Raw genomic sequence first — 9,587 nt, forward strand, 5'->3', positions numbered from 1 at the left:
GAAAAATTACACTAATGATCTTTAAGGACTTTTTGTGTTCTGCAGTTGAAAAGAGCGAAATTGCCTCTTTTTTTCATTTGTATTACTGGATTATATCACTTGGTTAGAAGTAGTATGAAGTCAGTGCTGTTTTAAAATATGCACTGTGGGAAACGTTACTCCTGACAGACTTCACACTGGAGGACTGCTAGTTCTAATTAAGCCTCACACAGTTCACATTCCAACTGCAGCTGACAATTAGCACAATATGTGGCCCCATTAGGGCCGCTGCGATATGTCCTTTCTGCCTGACAAGTGCCTGCCAATGCCAATCCCTTTAGGAAACCAATATCGCAATTCTACACAGTAATCAGAAACACTACTAATAAGCGTTTATTTAAACATGAGGGTGACCTTTGACCTTAAAAGTCCTATCATTCCTTACCAAAGACGCTACTGACCGGGCTGGGTTGGATTAAGTGATACAGACCTTTTGTGTCGAAACTTGAGGTTAAATAAAATAATAGCCCTCAAAAAATGTCTTGTAACATGTAAAACCGGCCTCTACCTCAATCTGTCCCCTCTGATTTTCATCTGGTTTTTTTTTCCTTTTTTGATTGTCTTGCAAAACAACAGATATATTTTGGATATTTTCTTGTCAGAACTGCTCAGTTCCAGCGTTGCGAAGGCCATCGGGGAATGTGACTGAAAGCATTTGATGGGCAGAAGGATGAGGGAGGGAAAGGGAGACTACTCATTTCAGGACAATGTCTTCTGTCAGCCAGGATTCTCTCAAACTCTCAATAAGATGGTGAGAGATGGAGAGAGAAATTTGCGGCTGCTGCTTTTGAGCGGTGATGACAGGAGCAAAGTTGACTCACTTCAGAGGGGTTCTGCCCTAAAGGCCACAGGGGCTCATCAGGCCGAGACCCCAGGCTGCTCCTTTCCATCACTCCTCATTCGAGCACTGCTCCTCTTCTGCCTGATGTTTTCTCCCTTAATCTCTTCAGCTGCCTCTGCACTGCCATGATCAGATGAGACAGTTGGGATTCGTGGCCGTGCAAGCCTGACTGTTCTTTTTGACTTTGGTGCGGCCCGAGTGGACATTTCACAGTGGCACTCGGCCTCTGTGCTGAGCTATTCATCAGAGTGGCAGGGCTGTCACATCATGGAGGACTGGGAGTCTGATCAGCGCTGCAGCAAGTAAAGAGACAACGGCTGAGCACTGACAGGGAATATGTTCACACAACTGGCAAGCTGGTGGCAACTAAGTGACCACAAACTCAAGCAGAAGCACATAAAGAAAATGGCACAGTGCACAGTGTACAGTGTAAAAACACGGGAAATGGGCAAAACAGTGGACTGTCAGCCAAAACAAAGCATCCCCTGTTTGCTTTATCTATTGAACTGTATAGTTAAAGGGAGTGCCTAAAAAACAAGAACTATAAATGCACAAAGAATTATTTATGTCCTAATTAGATTTTCAATTCCTCACACATGAAACCTGTAATTAGGGACCATCACAAGCAACAAGCAAAAACCAAAATGAGTCCATCAAACTGGCTCTTAAATTGGCATTGTGTAGGCTGAAGGCTTTATCCAGGCTAAAACATTTAGCTGGCATCTGATTAGAATGTTCAGCTCCAGCTCTATGTCTCCTTTAAAGCCGAGCTTTTTTAGTATATATCTCCGTATACTTTAACAAACAGAGCAGCCACAGGGGAGAATAATGAATAATCATTAGCAAAAGGTTCACAAATTATTGATGTAAAATAAGCAATGATATTTTTCACTCGCCACAATTTATTGCCATTAACAAGTAACTTGCAATCCAATAAATGTCAGCATTGCTTTCAGTTAATTAAAGGAATAGATATTATATAGTAATGCAGGGAGGCGCTCAGATCCCAATTGCCACAGACTGCAATTTACTGTCTGAGCTTTATTTGAAGGGAACCACAAATAATAGCCATTAAGCAGTCAGCCAATGGACAGAAGATCACATTAATGAAATTAGATAAGCTGAGCTAGTGATATACACAGCACTCTCACTGAAGAGATGGAGCATCTAAAAAAACGTGAGATGCTTTAAATAAGCAAACATTGTACAGGATATTATTAAAGAATAGAAAATGTTTTTTTTTTTTAAGTTGATTTAAAAAAAGACAGATAAGCTTAATCTGCCAATAGCAACATCTGACCCCTTACAGTCTAATGAGTATGTGTGCGTATGTGTGTGTGTGTGTGTGTGTGTGTGTGTGTGTGTGTGTGTGTGTGTGTGTGTGTGTGTGTGTATATAATGACAGTAATATAAAAAGAAACCCCACAAACACACATGACATCACGTCAATAATATGCAGTTTTATTTTAATTAAAAATTACAGTAAAAAATAATGACTTATCTTGTAAAAATCCCATGTTAACACAAATGAATCACGTAAAATACTGCCAAATGCATGTGAAAATAATGAAATAAATAAATGGTCAAAAAATGACATGTGCAACAAAAAACTAGTGGAAAAAAAGACGTGAGTCAAGAAATAAGTGAAAAATAATTGGCATGGGACAAATGACAGAAACAAATATATGAAAACCAGGTGAAAATAAAGAAACCGCTTAAAGAATGGTATCAAAATAAATGAATGATGTGAGAGGAAGGAGGGTGAGGTTCACATGCAAAAATAAAAGAATAAGTGAAATGTCACGCAGATGAATCATGCTAGAAGAAAGAAGTGGTGGAAGGAAATCAAATGTGAAAATAAATGAATCATGAAAAAAAAAACGTGAAAGTTAATTCATGAAATTGAAATTGGGGTAGGGCACCACGTGTGAAAATTAAAACATACCACAAGTGTAGGAAACAGCGTGTTAAATCCACGCGTGGATCATGTGAAGGTCACGTGACCTTGCTGTGAAATGGCTCCATGGGACGTGCCAATGCCTTTTATTTATTCATTTAATTAAATGGAAAATTGCTATTAAGGAAACCGCATTAGAAGTGACAGAAATCTGTTTCTGTTACTCTGGTGAATGTTTTTTGGTCAGATAGTGAAGCTGAGGCAGAGACTGGACAGCAGGACAGAGACTCATCCCAACCTCCTGTCTGACCATATGCGTGTGTACAGAAGCCTGCAGTAGTGTGTTCGTGCCCGCCGGCACAATGCCATGGCTGCCATTAAATTAGTGATTAGGGACCCTCTCCTCTCTCTCTCCTTCTCTCTCTCTCTCTCTTTCCTTCTCTCTCTCCTTCTCTCTTTCCTCTCCACGTCCTGTTCTCCCTTTCTCTCTCTAGAGACGGTCCGCAGACTGGACAGCTGTCTGCCTCCAGAGCTGTCACCTTGTTACAGAAAGTTTCTTTCTCTATCTGCCAGAAACTTTCCGCGTCACTCCGTCAGTTCGGTCGCGGCTCGGAGCCGTGTGCGCTCGCGGAGTGAGGGAGAGGCGCAGCGCGTGTCATTAAGCGAGCGGCCGCGCGCTCCTGCCTGCCTCCGCTGTCAGCGCGCGCCTCGCCCCCGCGGGCTAGTGCTGTCACGGCGCGCGGGCGCGCGCCACGGCCGAGGGCCAATAAAGCGCCGGGCACCGGAACGCGCCGAGGGTTTCGCGCGTGCCCGTGCGCCGTGACAGCACTCACGAGAAGTTTCGCGATGTCTACAACTGAATTTGTGAATTTAACTGAATTTGTTTATTTGTTTTTACGAAAAAAAAAAAAAAAATACAGTCCGTGTTTGCGTGAGTAATAAATTAAATGACACTTTGAAGATTATAATGAGGAACTAACTATCAACCATATGAGGAGCTCAAGAACGGCTGATAAAGAGAAGCCTCACCTTCATATCCTTCATGTCCTTCCCAAAGAATAAATGGCGTTAATTCCCCCCCCCCCCACACACACACACACACACACACACACATGCAGACAGTTGAAAAATAACAAATGAGTTTACAAATTGAATAAATATCCTTTGTTCTTGTTAGGGCAGGTTAGGACTGCTGCATGCAAATATGGAAAGGTTGTTTTTAGTTTACTGCCTTAGAAAAAAATCTATCTATCTATCTATCTATCTATCTATCTATCTATCTATCTATCTATCTATCTATCTATCTATCTATCTATCATTTAATTTATTCCATTTGAATCCATTCATACTCTATATGAATGCTTGTATCCTGCCCAACATGACTGTGTGGGGGGTTGGATTGAACCTGTTTTAACACTGCTATATAACACTTTACTTAAACAAGGACACAAAACAACAATATTAAATCAGAATACTAGAAAAGGAAACTCTAACACTGAAAGTCACTTCTGTCCTGTCCTACAATCAGAATTTGTCAATTTAGCTTTTTTTGTAATCAGTTTAATCTCATGTAGCATGATTAATCCCATTTATGGTTTTGCAATTGAATCTTTGTTCATCTGTTTCATTCCAATAGTTGAACAGATTGTTTAGACATTGGCATAAAATAGAAATTTATTTCGCAAAAACGTGAGAAAACAAATCTATTATCATAATTTATTGAATGATAATTATCCTACTGTCCTGAAATCGAACAACAAATCAGTGCACACACATATACAGACAAAATAAATTGTAGCCGAGTTTGATGAGACATCTCCTCCGGTATGGATTAATGTGTGTCTGCAAGCTTCTCCTGTGTTTGCCGAAGGAAACATGGAAGAGACACATTTTGAAATTGGACAACTTGCCAATATTTTGCTCATGTGACAGCAAGTCCTGTCTCTAGTCTGAGCTTTTGTCAATATGTGCACATGTTGACATGCTTTTCTCATTCTCCTACTTAAACTGGATCATTGTCAAGTAATTGGTTCTTCTTTCCTGATGACTATTCCCAATCCATAACTATCACAAACATTAATATCTGACAGTCTAACAGCAAAAAATGCAAACTACTGATAGAAAGTGTGAATTTACTCATATTAAAACTCTCTAAATGTATTTACAATGGAGAAATGCCTTCAGGTTGGCACACTGGCAGTACTGACTGTTGTCTCACAGCTCTAGAGTTCAGTACTCCCTGTGTGGGGGTTTCCTCCAGGTTCTCCAGCCTCCTCCCACTTCCCAAAACATACTAGTAGGTGCATCAACATTCATCGACATTCAAATATCTCTTAGGTGTGATAGAATGTTTCAACCTGTCTATATGTGGTAATGGGCAGGTGTTTAATTTAGTGTGTTTTCAGTTTTTGGGATCCACTTCAATCCTGAATAGGAAAAAAAAAAACAGTTGAATTGATCACTGGATTATGGTTACAGTTTATCTCAGAGCATATCTTCGGAGCATTTCTCGATTCTCAAAACAATCTGCACTAACAGCACAATATATTGAGTTTCTTGCAAAAGCCTGTACTTTTCTCAAAACCCTTAGTTTATCTCTCAAAAATAAGTATTTGTGTCAATGAATGTGTCAATCTTATTCCCATCAGAATGAAAAGTCTCTTTGTCACTTATCACAAACAAGATCATCAAAATGTTTAGTCGTTTTGTCAGTATGGCGGCGCACAGTTTCAGCGTTTCCTGATATAAATTACGGTTTGGATTAGAATGATTCTGTACGGCGTCTATGAATTTCAGCAGCACAAATTTATTTATTTGATTGCATGTTTGATTTATATTGATTGCAAAGAGACAGGACAGGATTCACACTGTTACTGTAGTCTACAAGTGTTAGTTCGTACGTTTCTTGGTTTTTCATCCATTTTTAGAAATTGTAATTTCGTATTTTGTCTGTCATTAAATTAAGGTTCAGAAGATTCACCTTTGACCTATTTTAGTACTAGTTGATTATTGGTTGATCTGATGCTGTAAACTTTCCCTCATTTGTGACATTCAAGTTTCATCTGCCCAATTCATCAATTCAAGACACTTTTTCTCAATTTTAGATGAGAGATGATGACAACTGGTTTAACCATTTTGCATTCAATGACTTATTCAATGCACTGATGCTGAGATGTTGTGAGGTTAAAACTATTTGAGTGCAACCAGTATACCATTTTGATCAAAATGACAATCAACTGATAATGTAGGAAACAGCGAACAATTGTACACCATCAATTAAATGAATGTACAAAAGCATTCGCAATTTGATCAAAGCGACAAGAAATATTTTTTATGATGTGCACAAGTGACTAAATGATACAGGGGTTGAACAAGTAATTTTGAGAATTTTATTTCCGATCTGAAAAACTCTCCAAAGCAACTAAGAAAAACTGTAATACGTTTTTCAATTTACACCAGACAGTCCAAGAACTAATGTGTCATATTCTTATCAAACTGGCCACAGTAGACATTTACTGGAAGCTTCACCTAAGCTTTTTCTAGGGCAACACTGCCCTCTAATGTTATGTTAGAGTCATTGCGGTGTAAGAATCATCTCAGACCAGTTTGTAAAAATGTGAAAAGCTTGTACAGTAGATCACATTTCTTTTTAGGACCTGCAGCCGTTAGTCGGCAGGGTGTATGTATTTGGATTAATCCAGGAATGAGGAGCAGTACACTTTTTAATGGGTTATGAGATTTTTTAAAAATTTTGTCAGTTGGCTATGAAGATATATAAAAATATGTTGCCAGAGAATGAAGGTCATGAAAGATTGTAATAACAGTCCAAAGTATAAAAACTATTAAAGCAGGCTGGGTTCTGCAATGTGTAATTCCTTACAAATATCTTTTAAATGCCTGTCATGTCACACTTTAACCTTCATTGGAGCTTAGCAAAATCTATTTGTTGTAACCATCTGGCTTGGTCAGAATAACATAAAAGGTCATACTGACATGTAAACGATCCCGGTTTTATATTTTGGTGTCAGTGTAGATCCATCTTGTCCATCTGATCTCCACTAGCAGACAGAGAAATGCAGCTGACAGATATTGACACCATGTTGCAGAACATAGCCGCAATATCTGGTTAACATTGCCTATTGATCTTCCCTCTCAATATATTGGCAAGACTAATTTATTTACGAAGTTGTCATTCCGTGTAATTGACTGAGATGTTCTCTCGTTTGAGATTTAATTGTATGCAAAGATAAAAGATTTTCCCCATCGCTGCTTGTTATGTAAATTGGGCCATTTGTTCTACAGGGGAAAGTTCAAGGGGTCTCGTGCCTGCTGGCCTCGTGGCCTTTCAGAGGCGACTGAAATGTTTAATTGGGAATTGTAATGAAATGCAGGAAAGGTGTGACCCACAACAGCGAAAGAAGCCTAATAGATAATCAGGTCATCTGCCCTATCACCTTATATTGAAGGCTGTATTGCTGTTTAACACTGGAGGCCAGGTTTAGAATGAGACCGAGATGATGGCTGCTTTCAGAAGAGCATTCAGGATGTTAAACACATACAGGAGACAGGGGCCCAGAATGAATCAAGCAGTCCAAACAGTTCACTAAATAATTCAAGTCCAAATAACTCATTCTGATTAATCATGATAAATTGTGGTGTCCACCTGTTTTCAAGATCACTTCTGGGGCACCCAGTAGTCCAGCCTTCTTAAATATGAAACATTTCAACCGAATGATGAAAGCAATAAAATAGCAATGCTTCACACCACCTTAGAAATATAATCCAAAAAAATTAGGAAGAACAGCAGTTAGAGAGCTGGTTTGTGCGTAACATTTGTTTGGTTCAGCGTGCGACAGCCTTAGTGGAGTGCAAGTGCACTGCAATCGAACACTTCACACACAGCTTTGTTGTAATGAATTAAAAAGAATCTGTCAGAAGGAACGTTACCCCAGAGCACTCGTCACAAATTGAGACCGGAAGCTAAAAGAAAAGAAAACTGATTTCCCGAATTTAACAGGTTGAAAGGGGGTCAGATTAATTATGCTCTCAGCTCTTTAGATCCCACTGCAGAAAAGCTGACACAGGAACTTTCATCTTCCTGTTCTGGGCATCTGTGAATGCTACATTTCATTCTGATATTTGCTTAATGTGTTAATTGATGACCTCTCTTTCCCCTCTGCCCATCTCCTCCATATTCAAAATGAGTCCACAGGCGATTTGCACTTTAGAGCCATCTCGAGTAAAAGAGTGTTTCGTCTTAACCGTGGTGTAGCAGTCTCAAGGCGCAGCATATTTCAGAAAACGGCGTGTCAATCATTTAATGCACTTTTATGAAAGTGCTCTCTTTTTCGCCCGTTTAGACTAAGTGGTTTAATCTTCTCCTATTGGCGTGATGCATGGTTGGCTGTGAAACTGCCCTGGCGCTTAATAATGGTAATGACTACATTTCCCTACGTCTCCTTCATTAAATCAGAAGGGCCATAAGATTCCCGGCCTGTTCAGCACATCCATCAATCAGTGTGCTGGACGGCAGCACATTTCATACACACCCACAGTAAAAGTTGGCAACTCGTTGCACATTTCTTGCAAACATTTCGCAAACAATTCCTCTTTCTACTTTTACATGTTCGACTGACATTACCGGATATCAAATACTGCAGCTTGTATTTTGCACTAAAGGGTTACAGGTAAAGATCTGGTATTTTATACTTAGATAAAGATTTTAGGTAAAGATCTAAAATATTAATAAATTTTTCTTGTATAATATTTAAAAAAATATCCATATTATTTCTTAATATTTTAAATAAAGTAGTAGTTTGCAATATTGTAGAATGATGCCATACATGGATTACATTGAGAGATGATTGGATGAAATGAGTACATTACTGCTAAGTCTGGATATGAGTGTGTGCATAGTTACAAAAACAATAATGGGAAAAAAAATCTGATTGAGCAATTAAATGTTTTTTATTCTTTACTAAAAAAAAAAAATTGATGAATGACTATCAAAGTTTATTCTGACCCCATTGAAATAAGGCACATTCACTGCATTGTTACATGAATAACACTTAAAGAGACACGTACAAAAATACTTGCTATTTGTGTCTAGATTTGAGATTTAGAGATGCCCAGTTCAGTTACATTTGGCAACGAATTGCAAACTTGAACAGTCTTCAGAAAGTCTTCAGTCTTTTAATAGTTCAAAGACCTAAATCCGAAAACCACAGTAAAGCTATTCCAAGTTTTAGGATTAGTCTGCATGAAAAGATATGCCAAACATGTCATGCTGAAAACCTCTACGTCCACGTGTGTATGTGTGATCCAGAATGTCTCCTGTATACCTTTGAGGATGCAAAAAAGGTCTAATATATATATATATATATATATATATATATATATATATATATATATATATATATATATATATATATATATATATATATATATATATCAAATCAATCAAATCAAGTAAAGATGGGGAAAAAACAAAACAAAATCTGTACTACCCGAGTAGTATTTGAAATTAGTCATGTCCGAAATCTTACAATTGATTTTAGAAGACTTTTACCTTTTTCCTAATAAGGAAAATGCATAACTTACTGTAAATACACTTAATGGACAAAAGTGGTGGACAGCTGACCAAAAGATTTGTATGTGCTTTTTAAACATCCTATTCAACATTTAGTCCCATTTTCTGTTATAAAAAACTCCACTCTTCTAAGACGTTCCACTAGATTCTGGAGTGTGCTTGAAGAAATTTGTGCTGTATTAATAGGGTTAAGGTCAGAGCTCTATAGCAGGCCACTCAAG

At 38.3% G+C, this 9,587-nt stretch overlaps 1 protein-coding gene across 1 annotated transcript in view; it reads left to right on the forward strand.

Moving 5' to 3' along the window:
• urahb (urate (5-hydroxyiso-) hydrolase b) overlaps positions 1-9,587 on the forward strand; it is a 464,718-nt gene that overhangs the window by 385,890 nt on the left and 69,241 nt on the right. The window lies entirely within an intron of this gene.

The sequence above is a fragment of the Silurus aristotelis genome (genome assembly GCF_946808225.1).
Source record: "Silurus aristotelis genome assembly, chromosome: 7".
Taxonomy (NCBI): Eukaryota; Metazoa; Chordata; class Actinopteri; order Siluriformes; family Siluridae; genus Silurus; species Silurus aristotelis.